The following is a 17,966-nucleotide window of genomic DNA, read 5'->3' as shown; positions in this document are numbered from 1 at the left end:
AAGATGCAGGAGAGGGAGAGAGAGAGACAGAATAGAGAGAGAAAGAAGCAGGAGAGGGAGAGAGAGAGAGGGAGAGAGGGTTGGTGAGAGAGAGAGAGAGAGAGAGAGAGAGAGATAGTAGCAGGAGAGGGAGAGAGAGAGAGAGGGAGAGAGGGTTGGTGAGAGAGAGGGAGAGAGAGTTGGTGAGGGGGAGAGGGTTGGTGAGAGAGAGAGAGAGGGTAGCAGGAGAGAGAGAGGGGTTGGTGAGAGAGAGAGGGCGAGAGGGTTGGTGAGGGAGAGAGAGGGTAGCAGGAGAGAGAGGGAGAGGGAGAGAGAGGGTTGGTGAGAGAGAGAGAGAGAGAGAGAGGGTATCAGGAGAGGGAGAGAGAGAGAGAGAGAGGGAGAGAGGGGGTATCAGGAGAGGGAGAGAGAGGGGGGGAGAGAGAGAGTTGTAGTTTTATTAAGGTGAGCTTCTGTAACCTGCCTACCCTATTCCCTATAGTGTACACTACTACCACCCTATTCCCTATAGTGTGCACTACTAGCACCCTATTCCCTATAGTGTGCACTACTACCACCCTATTCCCTATAGTGTGCACTACTACCACCCTATTCCCTATAGTGTGCACTACTACCACCCTATTCCCTATAGTGTGCACTACTACCACCCTATTCCCTATAGTGTGCACTACTACCACCCTATTCCCTATAGCAGAGAGAGAGAGAGAGAGAGAGGTTGTGTCCAGTCTCAGCAAGCAGAGAGAGAGAGACAGCGTGAACGACAGACAGACAAGTTGTGTACAGTCTCCAGATGAAAAATGATGAGCCATATGCAGCCTGCTGCATATCCCCCTGCTTCCATGGAGAGGGAGTTAGGGAGCGATGGTGATGATGGAAGAGAGGAGAGGAGAGGAGAGGAGAGGAGAGGAGAGGAGAGGAGAGGAGAGGAGAGGGAGTTAGGGAGCGATGGTGATGATGGAAGAGAGGAGAGGAGAGGAGAGGAGAGGAGAGGAGAGGAGAGGAGAGGAGAGGAGAGGAGAGGAGAGGAGAGGGGGAGGGATGGTGATGAGGGAGGAGAGGAGAAGGAGGAGAGGAGAGGAGAGGAGAGGGGGAGGGATGGTGATGAGGGAGGAGAGGAGAAGGAGAGGAGAGGATAGGAGAGGAGACGGAGTTAGGGAGCGATGGTGATGATGGAAGAGAGGAGAGGAGAGGAGAGGAGAGGAGAGGAGAGGAGAGGAGAGGAGAGGAGAGGAGAGGAGAGGAGAGGGGGAGGGATGGTGATGAGGGAGGAGAGGAGAAGGAGGAGAGGAGAGGAGAGGAGAGGGGGGAGGGATGGTGATGAGGGAGGAGAGGAGGGAGGGAGGGATGGTGATGGAGGGAGGAGAGGAGAAGGAGGAAAGGAGGGAGGGATGGTGATGGAGGGAGGGAGGAGAGGAGGGAGGGATGGTGATGATGGAAGAGAGGAGAGGAGAGGAGAGGAGAGGAGAGGAGAGGAGAGGAGGGAGGGAGGGATGGTGATGGAGGGAGGAGAGGAGAGGAGAGGAGGGAGGGATGGTAATGGAGGGAGGGATGGTGATAGAGGGAGGAGAGGAGGGAGGGGGAGATGGTGATGGAGGGAGGAGAGGAGAGGAGGGAGGGATGGTAATGGAGAGAGTAGAGGAGAGGTGGGAGGGATGGTGATGGAGGGAGGGAGGGGGGGAAGGTGTGGAAGCAGGCAGAGGAAAAGTGAGAATCCACATCGAATATGTTTCAGAATCAAGATGACCCACTTTCACAGGCAGACAGGGACTTGATTTGGTCCAGAATGAGAATAAACACTGGAAGTAGAATGATTCTGGAGTAAAGGATCTTCTCCTTCCTCCAACATCATTGTCCTTCCGTGCAGATTGAAAGTTGGGCATCTTCCCCTCCATAGTCTCTGTGATATATTCCCTGCCATAGTCTCTGTGATATCTTCCCTGCCATAGTCTCTGTGATATCTTCCCTGCCATAGTCTCTGTGATATCTCCCCCTCCGTAGTCTCTGTGATATCTTCCCCTCTGTAGTCTCTGTGATATCTTCCCCTCCATAGTCTCTGTGATATCTTCCCCTCCATAGTCTCTGTGATATCTACCCCTCCATAGTCTCTGTGATATCTACCCCTCCGTAGTCTCTGTGATATCTTCCCCTCCGTAGTCTCTGTGATATCTCCCCCTGCCATAGTCTCTGATATCTTCCCCTCTGTAGTCTCTGTGATATCTCCCCCTCCGTAGTATCTGTGATATCTCCCCCTCCGTAGTCTCTGTGATATCTTCCCCTCCGTAGTCTCTGTGATATCTCCCCCTCCGTAGTCTCTGTGATATCTCCCCCTCCGTAGTCTCTGTGATATCTTCCCCTCCGTAGTCTCTGTGATATCTTCCCCTCCATAGTCTCTGTGATATCTCCCCTCCGTAGTCTCTGTGATATCTCCCCTCCGTAGTCTCTGTGATATCTTCCTCCGTAGTCTCTGTGATATCTTCCCCTCTGTAGTCTCTGTGATATCTTCCCCTCCATAGTCTCTGTGATATCTTCCCCTCCATAGTCTCTGTGATATCTACCCCTCCATAGTCTCTGTGATATCTACCCCTCCGTAGTCTCTGTGATATATTCCCCTCCGTAGTCTCTGTGATATCTTACCCTCCATAGTCTCTGTGATATCTTCCCTTCCATAGTCTCTGGGATATCTTACCCTCCATAGTCTCTGTGATATCTTCCCCTCCATAGTCTCTGGGATATCTTCCCCTCCATAGTCTCTGTGATATCTTCCCCTCCGTAGTCTCTGTGATATCTTACCCTCCATAGTCTCTGTGATATCTTCCCCTCCGTAGTCTCTGTGATATCTTACCCTCCATAGTCTCTGTGATATCTTCCCCTCCGTAGTCTCTGTGATATCTTACCCTCCATAGTCTCTGTGATATCTTCCCCTCCATAGTCTCTGTGATATCTTCCCCTCCATAGTCTCTGTGATATCTTCCCCTCCATAGTCTCTGTGATATCTTCCCCTCCATAGTCTCTGTGATATCTTCCCCTCCATAGTCTCTCTGATATCTTCCCCTCCATAGTCTCTGTGATATCTACCCTGTGATATCTTCCCCTCCATAGTCTCTGTGATATCTTCCCTCCGTAGTCTCTGTGATATCTTCCCTCCATAGTCTCTGTGATATCTTCCCTCCATAGTCCCTGTGATATCTTCCTCCATAGTCCCTGTGATATCTTCCCTCCATAGTCTCTGTGATATCTTCCCCTCCGTAGTCTCTGTGATATCTTCCTCCATAGTCTCTGTGATATCTTCCCCTCCATAGTCTCTGTGATATCTTCCCCTCCGTAGTCTCTGTGATATCTTCCTCCATAGTCTCTGTGATATCTTCCCCTCCGTAGTCTCTGTGATATCTTCCCCTCTGTAGTCTCTGTGATATCTTCCTCCATAGTCTCTGTGATATCTTCCTCCATAGTCTCTGTGATATCTTCCCCTCTGTAGTCTCTGTGATATCTTCCCCTCCATAGTCTCTGTGATATCTTCCCCTCCATAGTCTCTGTGATATCTTCCTCCATAGTCTCTGTGATATCTTCCCCTCCATAGTCTCTGTGATATCTTCCCCTCCGTAGTCTCTGTGATATCTTCCTCCATAGTCTCTGTGATATCTTCCTCCATAGTCTCTGTGATATCTTCCCCTCCGTAGTCTCTGTGATATCTTCCTCCATAGTCTCTGTGACATCTTCCCCTCCGTAGTCTCTGTGATATCTTCCCCTCTGTAGTCTCTGTGATATCTTCCCCTCCATAGTCTCTGTGATATCTTCCCCTCCATAGTCTCTGTGATATCTTCCCCTCTGTAGTCTCTGTGATATCTTCCCCTCCATAGTCTCTGTGATATCTTCCCCTCCATAGTCTCTGTGATATCTTCCCCTCCATAGTCTCTGTGATATCTTCCCCTCCATAGTCTCTGTGATATCTTCCCCTCCATAGTCTCTGTGATATCTTCCCCTCTGTAGTCTCTGTGATATCTACCCCTCCGTAGTCTCTGTGATATCTTCCCCTCCGTAGTCTCTGTGATATCTACCCTGCCGTCGTCTCTGTGATGTTGAAGAAGGCTCCTTCCTGTAGCTCACAATATGAAGGATGAATACCACTATTGTCCTCTGGGCTGTGAAGAGACACAACAGTCATAGGCTATTGAGCTGTCACATTGTCATTTTCTGCCACATTTTGTGACATTCAAAATGTAAAATCTCAATGGGATATAAATAAACTTTCATTTACATATCCAGTGATATTTCAAGTCAGATGCAATACACCGATGGTATGTTGGAGAATGTCAGAAGAGGATGTTAGAACAGAATGTCGGAACAGGATGTTGGAATGTCAGAACAGAATGTTGGAATGTCAGAACAGACTGTTAGAATGTCAGAACTGAATGTTAAAATGTCAGAACTGAATGTTAGAATGTCAGAACTGAATGTTAGAATGTCAGAATAGAATGTTAGAATGTCAGAACAGAATGTTTGAATGTCAGAACAGAATGTTTGAATGTCAGAACAGAATGTTAGAATGTCAGAACAGAATGTTGGAATGTCAGAACATAATGTTTGAATGTCAGAACAGAATGTTAGAATGTCAGAACAGGACGTTGGAATGTCAGAACAGAATGTTGGAATGTCAGAACAGGATGTTAGAATGTCAGAACAGAATGTTAGAATGTCATAACAGAATGTTAGAATGTCAGAACAGAATGTTAGAATGTCAGAAATGGACGTTGGAATGTCAGAACAGAATGTTGGAATATCAGAACATAATGTTGGAATGTCAGAACAGGACGTTGGAATGTCAGAACAGGATGATGGAATGTCAGAACAGGATGTTAGAATGTCAGAACAGAATGTTAGAATGTCAGAACTGAATGTTAGAATGTCAGAAGAGGACGTTGGAATGTCAGAACAGGTTGTTGGAATGTCAGAACAGAATGTTAAAATGTCAGAACAGAATGTTAGAATGTCAGAACAGGATGTTGGAATGTCAGAACAGGATGTTAGAATGTCAGAACAGGATGTTGGAATGTCAGAACAGGACGTTAGAATGTCAGAACAGGATGTTGGAATGTCAGAACAGAATGTTGGAATGTCAGAACAGAATGTTAAAATGTCAGAACAGAATGTTAGAATGTCAGAACAGGACGTTGGAATGTCAGAACAGGACGTTGGAATGTCAGAACATAATGTTGGAATGTCAGAACATAATGTTGGAATGTCAGAACAGGACGTTGGAATGTCAGAACATAATGTTGGAATGTCAGAACAGGACGTTGGAATGTCAGAACATAATGTTGGAATGTCAGAACAGGATGTTGGAATGTCAGAACAGGATGTTGGAATGTCAGAACAGGACGTTAGAATGTCAGAACAGGACGTTGGAATGTCAGAACAGAATGTTGGAATGTCAGAACAGGATGTTAGAATGTCATAACAGAATGTTAGAATGTCAGAACAGGACGTTGGAATGTCAGAACAGAACATTGGAATATCAGAACATAATGTTGGAATGTCAGAACAGGACGTTGGAATGTCAGAACAGGTTGTTGGAATGTCAGAACAGGATGTTATAATGTCAGAACAGAATGTTAGAATGTCAGAACAGGATGTTGGAATGTCAGAACAGGATGTTAGAATGTCAGAACAGGATGTTGGAATGTCAGAACAGGACGTTAGAATGTCAGAACAGGATGTTGGAATGTCAGAACAGAATGTTGGAATGTCAGAACAGAATGTTAAAATGTCAGAACAGAATGTTAGAATGTCAGAACAGGACGTTGGAATGTCAGAACAGGACGTTGGAATGTCAGAACATAATGTTGGAATGTCAGAACATAATGTTGGAATGTCAGAACAGGACGTTGGAATGTCAGAACATAATGTTGGAATGTCAGAACAGGATGTTGGAATGTCAGAACAGGACGTTAGAATGTCAGAACAGGACGTTGGAATGTCAGAACAGAATGTTGGAATGTCAGAACAGGATGTTAGAATGTCAGAACAGAATGTTAGAATGTCATAACAGAATGTTAGAATGTCAGAACAGAATGTTAGAATGTCAGAAATGGACGTTGGAATGTCAGAACAGAATGTTGGAATATCAGAACATAATGTTGGAATGTCAGAACAGGACGTTGGAATGTCAGAACAGGATGATGGAATGTCAGAACAGGATGTTAGAATGTCAGAACAGAATGTTAGAATGTCAGAACTGAATGTTAGAATGTCAGAAGAGGATGTTGGAATGTCAGAACAGGAAGTTGGAATGTCAGAACAGAATGTTAAAATGTCAGAACAGAATGTTTGAATGTCATAACAGGATGTTGGAATGTCAGAACAGGATGTTGGAATGTCAGAACAGGATGTTGGACTGTCAGAATAGAATGTTAGAATGTCATAACAGAATGTTGGAATGTCAGAACAGAATGTTAGAATGTCAGAACAGAATGTTTGAATGTCAGAACAGGACGTTGGAATGTCAGAACAGGATGTTAGAATGTCAGAACAGGATGTTAGAATGTCAGAACAGAATGTTAGAATGTCAGAACAGGATGTTGGAATGTCAGAACAGGACGTTGGAATTTCAGAACAGGATGTTGGAATGTCAGAACAGGATGTTAGAATGTCAGAACAGATTGTTAGAATGTCAGAACAGGACGTTGGAATGTCAGAACAGGATGTTGGAATTTCAGAACAGGATGTTAGAATGTCAGAACAGAATGTTAGAATGTCAGAACAGAATGTTAGAATGTCATAACAGAATGTTAGAATGTCAGAACAGGACGTTGGAATGTCAGAACAGAACATTGGAATATCAGAACATAATGTTGGAATGTCAGAACAGGACGTTGGAATGTCAGAACAGGTTGTTGGAATGTCAGAACAGGATGTTATAATGTCAGAACAGAATGTTAGAATGTCAGAACAGGATGTTGGAATGTCAGAACAGGATGTTAGAATGTCAGAACAGGATGTTGGAATGTCAGAACAGGACGTTAGAATGTCAGAACAGGATGTTGGAATGTCAGAACAGAATGTTGGAATGTCAGAACAGAATGTTAAAATGTCAGAACAGAATGTTAGAATGTCAGAACAGGACGTTGGAATGTCAGAACAGGACGTTGGAATGTCAGAACATAATGTTGGAATGTCAGAACATAATGTTGGAATGTCAGAACAGGACGTTGGAATGTCAGAACATAATGTTGGAATGTCAGAACAGGACGTTGGAATGTCAGAACATAATGTTGGAATGTCAGAACAGGATGTTGGAATGTCAGAACAGGATGTTGGAATGTCAGAACAGGACGTTAGAATGTCAGAACAGGACGTTGGAATGTCAGAACAGAATGTTGGAATGTCAGAACAGGATGTTAGAATGTCAGAACAGAATGTTAGAATGTCATAACAGAATGTTAGAATGTCAGAACAGAATGTTAGAATGTCAGAAATGGACGTTGGAATGTCAGAACAGAATGTTGGAATATCAGAACATAATGTTGGAATGTCAGAACAGGACGTTGGAATGTCAGAACAGGATGATGGAATGTCAGAACAGGATGTTAGAATGTCAGAACAGAATGTTAGAATGTCAGAACTGAATGTTAGAATGTCAGAAGAGGATGTTGGAATGTCAGAACAGGAAGTTGGAATGTCAGAACAGAATGTTAAAATGTCAGAACAGAATGTTAGAATGTCATAACAGGACGTTGGAATGTCAGAACAGGATGTTGGAATGTCAGAACAGGATGTTGGACTGTCAGAACAGAATGTTAGAATGTCATAACAGAATGTTGGAATGTCAGAACAGAATGTTAGAATGTCAGAAATGGACGTTGGAATGTCAGAACAGAATGTTGGAATATCAGAACATAATGTTGGAATGTCAGAACAGGACGTTGGAATGTCAGAACAGGATGATGGAATGTCAGAACATGATGTTAGAATGTCAGAACAGAATGTTAGAATGTCAGAACTGAATGTTAGAATGTCAGAAGAGGATGTTGGAATGTCAGAACAGGAAGTTGGAATGTCAGAACAGAATGTTAAAATGTCAGAACAGAATGTTAGAATGTCATAACAGGACGTTGGAATGTCAGAACAGGATGTTGGAATGTCAGAACAGGATGTTGGACTGTCAGAACAGAATGTTAGAATGTCATAACAGAATGTTGGAATGTCAGAACAGAATGTTAGAATGTCAGAACAGAATGTTGGAATGTCAGAACAGAATGTTTGAATGTCAGAACAGGACGTTGGAATGTCAGAACAGGATGTTAGAATGTCAGAACAGGATGTTAGAATGTCAGAACAGAATGTTAGAATGTCAGAACAGGATGTTGGAATGTCAGAACAGGACGTTAGAATGTCAGAACAGGATGTTGGAATGTCAGAACAGGATGTTAGAATGTCAGAACAGAATGTTAGAATGTCATAACAGAATGTTAGAATGTCAGAACAGAATGTTAGAATGTCAGAAATGGACGTTGGAATGTCAGAACAGAATGTTGGAATATCAGAACATAATGTTGGAATGTCAGAACAGGACGTTGGAATGTCAGAACAGGATGATGGAATGTCAGAACAGGATGTTAGAATGTCAGAACAGAATGTTAGAATGTCAGAACTGAATGTTAGAATGTCAGAAGAGGACGTTGGAATGTCAGAACAGGTTGTTGGAATGTCAGAACAGAATGTTAAAATGTCAGAACAGAATGTTAGAATGTCAGAACAGGATGTTGGAATGTCAGAACAGGATGTTAGAATGTCAGAACAGGATGTTGGAATGTCAGAACAGGACGTTAGAATGTCAGAACAGGATGTTGGAATGTCAGAACAGAATGTTGGAATGTCAGAACAGAATGTTAAAATGTCAGAACAGAATGTTAGAATGTCAGAACAGGACGTTGGAATGTCAGAACAGGACGTTGGAATGTCAGAACATAATGTTGGAATGTCAGAACATAATGTTGGAATGTCAGAACAGGACGTTGGAATGTCAGAACATAATGTTGGAATGTCAGAACAGGACGTTGGAATGTCAGAACATAATGTTGGAATGTCAGAACAGGATGTTGGAATGTCAGAACAGGATGTTGGAATGTCAGAACAGGACGTTAGAATGTCAGAACAGGACGTTGGAATGTCAGAACAGAATGTTGGAATGTCAGAACAGGATGTTAGAATGTCATAACAGAATGTTAGAATGTCAGAACAGGACGTTGGAATGTCAGAACAGAACATTGGAATATCAGAACATAATGTTGGAATGTCAGAACAGGACGTTGGAATGTCAGAACAGGTTGTTGGAATGTCAGAACAGGATGTTATAATGTCAGAACAGAATGTTAGAATGTCAGAACAGGATGTTGGAATGTCAGAACAGGATGTTAGAATGTCAGAACAGGATGTTGGAATGTCAGAACAGGACGTTAGAATGTCAGAACAGGATGTTGGAATGTCAGAACAGAATGTTGGAATGTCAGAACAGAATGTTAAAATGTCAGAACAGAATGTTAGAATGTCAGAACAGGACGTTGGAATGTCAGAACAGGACGTTGGAATGTCAGAACATAATGTTGGAATGTCAGAACATAATGTTGGAATGTCAGAACAGGACGTTGGAATGTCAGAACATAATGTTGGAATGTCAGAACAGGATGTTGGAATGTCAGAACAGGACGTTAGAATGTCAGAACAGGACGTTGGAATGTCAGAACAGAATGTTGGAATGTCAGAACAGGATGTTAGAATGTCAGAACAGAATGTTAGAATGTCATAACAGAATGTTAGAATGTCAGAACAGAATGTTAGAATGTCAGAAATGGACGTTGGAATGTCAGAACAGAATGTTGGAATATCAGAACATAATGTTGGAATGTCAGAACAGGACGTTGGAATGTCAGAACAGGATGATGGAATGTCAGAACAGGATGTTAGAATGTCAGAACAGAATGTTAGAATGTCAGAACTGAATGTTAGAATGTCAGAAGAGGATGTTGGAATGTCAGAACAGGAAGTTGGAATGTCAGAACAGAATGTTAAAATGTCAGAACAGAATGTTTGAATGTCATAACAGGATGTTGGAATGTCAGAACAGGATGTTGGAATGTCAGAACAGGATGTTGGACTGTCAGAATAGAATGTTAGAATGTCATAACAGAATGTTGGAATGTCAGAACAGAATGTTAGAATGTCAGAACAGAATGTTTGAATGTCAGAACAGGACGTTGGAATGTCAGAACAGGATGTTAGAATGTCAGAACAGGATGTTAGAATGTCAGAACAGAATGTTAGAATGTCAGAACAGGATGTTGGAATGTCAGAACAGGACGTTGGAATTTCAGAACAGGATGTTGGAATGTCAGAACAGGATGTTAGAATGTCAGAACAGATTGTTAGAATGTCAGAACAGGACGTTGGAATGTCAGAACAGGATGTTGGAATTTCAGAACAGGATGTTAGAATGTCAGAACAGAATGTTAGAATGTCAGAACAGAATGTTAGAATGTCATAACAGAATGTTAGAATGTCAGAACAGGACGTTGGAATGTCAGAACAGAACATTGGAATATCAGAACATAATGTTGGAATGTCAGAACAGGACGTTGGAATGTCAGAACAGGTTGTTGGAATGTCAGAACAGGATGTTATAATGTCAGAACAGAATGTTAGAATGTCAGAACAGGATGTTGGAATGTCAGAACAGGATGTTAGAATGTCAGAACAGGATGTTGGAATGTCAGAACAGGACGTTAGAATGTCAGAACAGGATGTTGGAATGTCAGAACAGAATGTTGGAATGTCAGAACAGAATGTTAAAATGTCAGAACAGAATGTTAGAATGTCAGAACAGGACGTTGGAATGTCAGAACAGGACGTTGGAATGTCAGAACATAATGTTGGAATGTCAGAACATAATGTTGGAATGTCAGAACAGGACGTTGGAATGTCAGAACATAATGTTGGAATGTCAGAACAGGACGTTGGAATGTCAGAACATAATGTTGGAATGTCAGAACAGGATGTTGGAATGTCAGAACAGGATGTTGGAATGTCAGAACAGGACGTTAGAATGTCAGAACAGGACGTTGGAATGTCAGAACAGAATGTTGGAATGTCAGAACAGGATGTTAGAATGTCAGAACAGAATGTTAGAATGTCATAACAGAATGTTAGAATGTCAGAACAGAATGTTAGAATGTCAGAAATGGACGTTGGAATGTCAGAACAGAATGTTGGAATATCAGAACATAATGTTGGAATGTCAGAACAGGACGTTGGAATGTCAGAACAGGATGATGGAATGTCAGAACAGGATGTTAGAATGTCAGAACAGAATGTTAGAATGTCAGAACTGAATGTTAGAATGTCAGAAGAGGATGTTGGAATGTCAGAACAGGAAGTTGGAATGTCAGAACAGAATGTTAAAATGTCAGAACAGAATGTTAGAATGTCATAACAGGACGTTGGAATGTCAGAACAGGATGTTGGAATGTCAGAACAGGATGTTGGACTGTCAGAACAGAATGTTAGAATGTCATAACAGAATGTTGGAATGTCAGAACAGAATGTTAGAATGTCAGAAATGGACGTTGGAATGTCAGAACAGAATGTTGGAATATCAGAACATAATGTTGGAATGTCAGAACAGGACGTTGGAATGTCAGAACAGGATGATGGAATGTCAGAACATGATGTTAGAATGTCAGAACAGAATGTTAGAATGTCAGAACTGAATGTTAGAATGTCAGAAGAGGATGTTGGAATGTCAGAACAGGAAGTTGGAATGTCAGAACAGAATGTTAAAATGTCAGAACAGAATGTTAGAATGTCATAACAGGACGTTGGAATGTCAGAACAGGATGTTGGAATGTCAGAACAGGATGTTGGACTGTCAGAACAGAATGTTAGAATGTCATAACAGAATGTTGGAATGTCAGAACAGAATGTTAGAATGTCAGAACAGAATGTTGGAATGTCAGAACAGAATGTTTGAATGTCAGAACAGGACGTTGGAATGTCAGAACAGGATGTTAGAATGTCAGAACAGGATGTTAGAATGTCAGAACAGAATGTTAGAATGTCAGAACAGGATGTTGGAATGTCAGAACAGGACGTTGGAATTTCAGAACAGGATGTTGGAATGTCAGAACAGGATGTTAGAATGTCAGAACAGATTGTTAGAATGTCAGAACAGGACGTTGGAATGTCAGAACAGGATGTTGGAATTTCAGAACAGGATGTTAGAATGTCAGAACAGAATGTTAGAATGTCAGAACAGAATGTTAGAATGTCATAACAGAATGTTAGAATGTCAGAACAGGACGTTGGAATGTCAGAACAGAACATTGGAATATCAGAACATAATGTTGGAATGTCAGAACAGGACGTTGGAATGTCAGAACAGGTTGTTGGAATGTCAGAACAGGATGTTATAATGTCAGAACAGAATGTTAGAATGTCAGAACAGGATGTTGGAATGTCAGAACAGGATGTTAGAATGTCAGAACAGGATGTTGGAATGTCAGAACAGGACGTTAGAATGTCAGAACAGGATGTTGGAATGTCAGAACAGAATGTTGGAATGTCAGAACAGAATGTTAAAATGTCAGAACAGAATGTTAGAATGTCAGAACAGGACGTTGGAATGTCAGAACAGGACGTTGGAATGTCAGAACATAATGTTGGAATGTCAGAACATAATGTTGGAATGTCAGAACAGGACGTTGGAATGTCAGAACATAATGTTGGAATGTCAGAACAGGACGTTGGAATGTCAGAACATAATGTTGGAATGTCAGAACAGGATGTTGGAATGTCAGAACAGGATGTTGGAATGTCAGAACAGGACGTTAGAATGTCAGAACAGGACGTTGGAATGTCAGAACAGAATGTTGGAATGTCAGAACAGGATGTTAGAATGTCATAACAGAATGTTAGAATGTCAGAACAGGACGTTGGAATGTCAGAACAGAACATTGGAATATCAGAACATAATGTTGGAATGTCAGAACAGGACGTTGGAATGTCAGAACAGGTTGTTGGAATGTCAGAACAGGATGTTATAATGTCAGAACAGAATGTTAGAATGTCAGAACAGGATGTTGGAATGTCAGAACAGGATGTTAGAATGTCAGAACAGGATGTTGGAATGTCAGAACAGGACGTTAGAATGTCAGAACAGGATGTTGGAATGTCAGAACAGAATGTTGGAATGTCAGAACAGAATGTTAAAATGTCAGAACAGAATGTTAGAATGTCAGAACAGGACGTTGGAATGTCAGAACAGGACGTTGGAATGTCAGAACATAATGTTGGAATGTCAGAACATAATGTTGGAATGTCAGAACAGGACGTTGGAATGTCAGAACATAATGTTGGAATGTCAGAACAGGATGTTGGAATGTCAGAACAGGACGTTAGAATGTCAGAACAGGACGTTGGAATGTCAGAACAGAATGTTGGAATGTCAGAACAGGATGTTAGAATGTCAGAACAGAATGTTAGAATGTCATAACAGAATGTTAGAATGTCAGAACAGAATGTTAGAATGTCAGAAATGGACGTTGGAATGTCAGAACAGAATGTTGGAATATCAGAACATAATGTTGGAATGTCAGAACAGGACGTTGGAATGTCAGAACAGGATGATGGAATGTCAGAACAGGATGTTAGAATGTCAGAACAGAATGTTAGAATGTCAGAACTGAATGTTAGAATGTCAGAAGAGGATGTTGGAATGTCAGAACAGGAAGTTGGAATGTCAGAACAGAATGTTAAAATGTCAGAACAGAATGTTTGAATGTCATAACAGGATGTTGGAATGTCAGAACAGGATGTTGGAATGTCAGAACAGGATGTTGGACTGTCAGAATAGAATGTTAGAATGTCATAACAGAATGTTGGAATGTCAGAACAGAATGTTAGAATGTCAGAACAGAATGTTTGAATGTCAGAACAGGACGTTGGAATGTCAGAACAGGATGTTAGAATGTCAGAACAGGATGTTAGAATGTCAGAACAGAATGTTAGAATGTCAGAACAGGATGTTGGAATGTCAGAACAGGACGTTGGAATTTCAGAACAGGATGTTGGAATGTCAGAACAGGATGTTAGAATGTCAGAACAGATTGTTAGAATGTCAGAACAGGACGTTGGAATGTCAGAACAGGATGTTGGAATTTCAGAACAGGATGTTAGAATGTCAGAACAGAATGTTAGAATGTCAGAACAGAATGTTAGAATGTCATAACAGAATGTTAGAATGTCAGAACAGGACGTTGGAATGTCAGAACAGAACATTGGAATATCAGAACATAATGTTGGAATGTCAGAACAGGACGTTGGAATGTCAGAACAGGTTGTTGGAATGTCAGAACAGGATGTTATAATGTCAGAACAGAATGTTAGAATGTCAGAACAGGATGTTGGAATGTCAGAACAGGATGTTAGAATGTCAGAACAGGATGTTGGAATGTCAGAACAGGACGTTAGAATGTCAGAACAGGATGTTGGAATGTCAGAACAGAATGTTGGAATGTCAGAACAGAATGTTAAAATGTCAGAACAGAATGTTAGAATGTCAGAACAGGACGTTGGAATGTCAGAACAGGACGTTGGAATGTCAGAACATAATGTTGGAATGTCAGAACATAATGTTGGAATGTCAGAACAGGACGTTGGAATGTCAGAACATAATGTTGGAATGTCAGAACAGGACGTTGGAATGTCAGAACATAATGTTGGAATGTCAGAACAGGATGTTGGAATGTCAGAACAGGATGTTGGAATGTCAGAACAGGACGTTAGAATGTCAGAACAGGACGTTGGAATGTCAGAACAGAATGTTGGAATGTCAGAACAGGATGTTAGAATGTCAGAACAGAATGTTAGAATGTCATAACAGAATGTTAGAATGTCAGAACAGAATGTTAGAATGTCAGAAATGGACGTTGGAATGTCAGAACAGAATGTTGGAATATCAGAACATAATGTTGGAATGTCAGAACAGGACGTTGGAATGTCAGAACAGGATGATGGAATGTCAGAACAGGATGTTAGAATGTCAGAACAGAATGTTAGAATGTCAGAACTGAATGTTAGAATGTCAGAAGAGGATGTTGGAATGTCAGAACAGGAAGTTGGAATGTCAGAACAGAATGTTAAAATGTCAGAACAGAATGTTAGAATGTCATAACAGGACGTTGGAATGTCAGAACAGGATGTTGGAATGTCAGAACAGGATGTTGGACTGTCAGAACAGAATGTTAGAATGTCATAACAGAATGTTGGAATGTCAGAACAGAATGTTAGAATGTCAGAAATGGACGTTGGAATGTCAGAACAGAATGTTGGAATATCAGAACATAATGTTGGAATGTCAGAACAGGACGTTGGAATGTCAGAACAGGATGATGGAATGTCAGAACATGATGTTAGAATGTCAGAACAGAATGTTAGAATGTCAGAACTGAATGTTAGAATGTCAGAAGAGGATGTTGGAATGTCAGAACAGGAAGTTGGAATGTCAGAACAGAATGTTAAAATGTCAGAACAGAATGTTAGAATGTCATAACAGGACGTTGGAATGTCAGAACAGGATGTTGGAATGTCAGAACAGGATGTTGGACTGTCAGAACAGAATGTTAGAATGTCATAACAGAATGTTGGAATGTCAGAACAGAATGTTAGAATGTCAGAAATGGACGTTGGAATGTCAGAACAGAATGTTGGAATATCAGAACATAATGTTGGAATGTCAGAACAGGACGTTGGAATGTCAGAACAGGATGATGGAATGTCAGAACATGATGTTAGAATGTCAGAACAGAATGTTAGAATGTCAGAACTGAATGTTAGAATGTCAGAAGAGGATGTTGGAATGTCAGAACAGGAAGTTGGAATGTCAGAACAGAATGTTAAAATGTCAGAACAGAATGTTAGAATGTCATAACAGGACGTTGGAATGTCAGAACAGGATGTTGGAATGTCAGAACAGGATGTTGGACTGTCAGAACAGAATGTTAGAATGTCATAACAGAATGTTGGAATGTCAGAACAGAATGTTAGAATGTCAGAACAGAATGTTGGAATGTCAGAACAGAATGTTTGAATGTCAGAACAGGACGTTGGAATGTCAGAACAGGATGTTAGAATGTCAGAACAGGATGTTAGAATGTCAGAACAGAATGTTAGAATGTCAGAACAGGATGTTGGAATGTCAGAACAGGACGTTGGAATTTCAGAACAGGATGTTGGAATGTCAGAACAGGATGTTAGAATGTCAGAACAGATTGTTAGAATGTCAGAACAGGACGTTGGAATGTCAGAACAGGATGTTGGAATTTCAGAACAGGATGTTAGAATGTCAGAACAGAATGTTAGAATGTCAGAACAGAATGTTAGAATGTCATAACAGAATGTTAGAATGTCAGAACAGGACGTTGGAATGTCAGAACAGAACATTGGAATATCAGAACATAATGTTGGAATGTCAGAACAGGACGTTGGAATGTCAGAACAGGTTGTTGGAATGTCAGAACAGGATGTTATAATGTCAGAACAGAATGTTAGAATGTCAGAACAGGATGTTGGAATGTCAGAACAGGATGTTAGAATGTCAGAACAGGATGTTGGAATGTCAGAACAGGACGTTAGAATGTCAGAACAGGATGTTGGAATGTCAGAACAGAATGTTGGAATGTCAGAACAGAATGTTAAAATGTCAGAACAGAATGTTAGAATGTCAGAACAGGACGTTGGAATGTCAGAACAGGACGTTGGAATGTCAGAACATAATGTTGGAATGTCAGAACATAATGTTGGAATGTCAGAACAGGACGTTGGAATGTCAGAACATAATGTTGGAATGTCAGAACAGGACGTTGGAATGTCAGAACATAATGTTGGAATGTCAGAACAGGATGTTGGAATGTCAGAACAGGATGTTGGAATGTCAGAACAGGACGTTAGAATGTCAGAACAGGACGTTGGAATGTCAGAACAGAATGTTGGAATGTCAGAACAGGATGTTAGAATGTCATAACAGAATGTTAGAATGTCAGAACAGGACGTTGGAATGTCAGAACAGAACATTGGAATATCAGAACATAATGTTGGAATGTCAGAACAGGACGTTGGAATGTCAGAACAGGTTGTTGGAATGTCAGAACAGGATGTTATAATGTCAGAACAGAATGTTAGAATGTCAGAACAGGATGTTGGAATGTCAGAACAGGATGTTAGAATGTCAGAACAGGATGTTGGAATGTCAGAACAGGACGTTAGAATGTCAGAACAGGATGTTGGAATGTCAGAACAGAATGTTGGAATGTCAGAACAGAATGTTAAAATGTCAGAACAGAATGTTAGAATGTCAGAACAGGACGTTGGAATGTCAGAACAGGACGTTGGAATGTCAGAACATAATGTTGGAATGTCAGAACATAATGTTGGAATGTCAGAACAGGACGTTGGAATGTCAGAACATAATGTTGGAATGTCAGAACAGGATGTTGGAATGTCAGAACAGGACGTTAGAATGTCAGAACAGGACGTTGGAATGTCAGAACAGAATGTTGGAATGTCAGAACAGGATGTTAGAATGTCAGAACAGAATGTTAGAATGTCATAACAGAATGTTAGAATGTCAGAACAGAATGTTAGAATGTCAGAAATGGACGTTGGAATGTCAGAACAGAATGTTGGAATATCAGAACATAATGTTGGAATGTCAGAACAGGACGTTGGAATGTCAGAACAGGATGATGGAATGTCAGAACAGGATGTTAGAATGTCAGAACAGAATGTTAGAATGTCAGAACTGAATGTTAGAATGTCAGAAGAGGATGTTGGAATGTCAGAACAGGAAGTTGGAATGTCAGAACAGAATGTTAAAATGTCAGAACAGAATGTTTGAATGTCATAACAGGATGTTGGAATGT

The 17,966-nt window shown here is 41.2% G+C and overlaps 1 pseudogene; it reads left to right on the top strand.

Annotated features, from left to right (window-relative positions):
* LOC135539319 (nuclear receptor coactivator 2-like) overlaps positions 1–17,966 on the top strand; it is a 127,905-nt pseudogene that overhangs the window by 41,871 nt on the left and 68,068 nt on the right.

This window comes from Oncorhynchus masou, unplaced genomic scaffold (assembly GCF_036934945.1).
Source record: "Oncorhynchus masou masou isolate Uvic2021 unplaced genomic scaffold, UVic_Omas_1.1 unplaced_scaffold_1480, whole genome shotgun sequence".
Classification (NCBI taxonomy): domain Eukaryota; kingdom Metazoa; phylum Chordata; class Actinopteri; order Salmoniformes; family Salmonidae; genus Oncorhynchus; species Oncorhynchus masou.
This window is presented reverse-complemented; position numbering and strand designations above follow the sequence as displayed.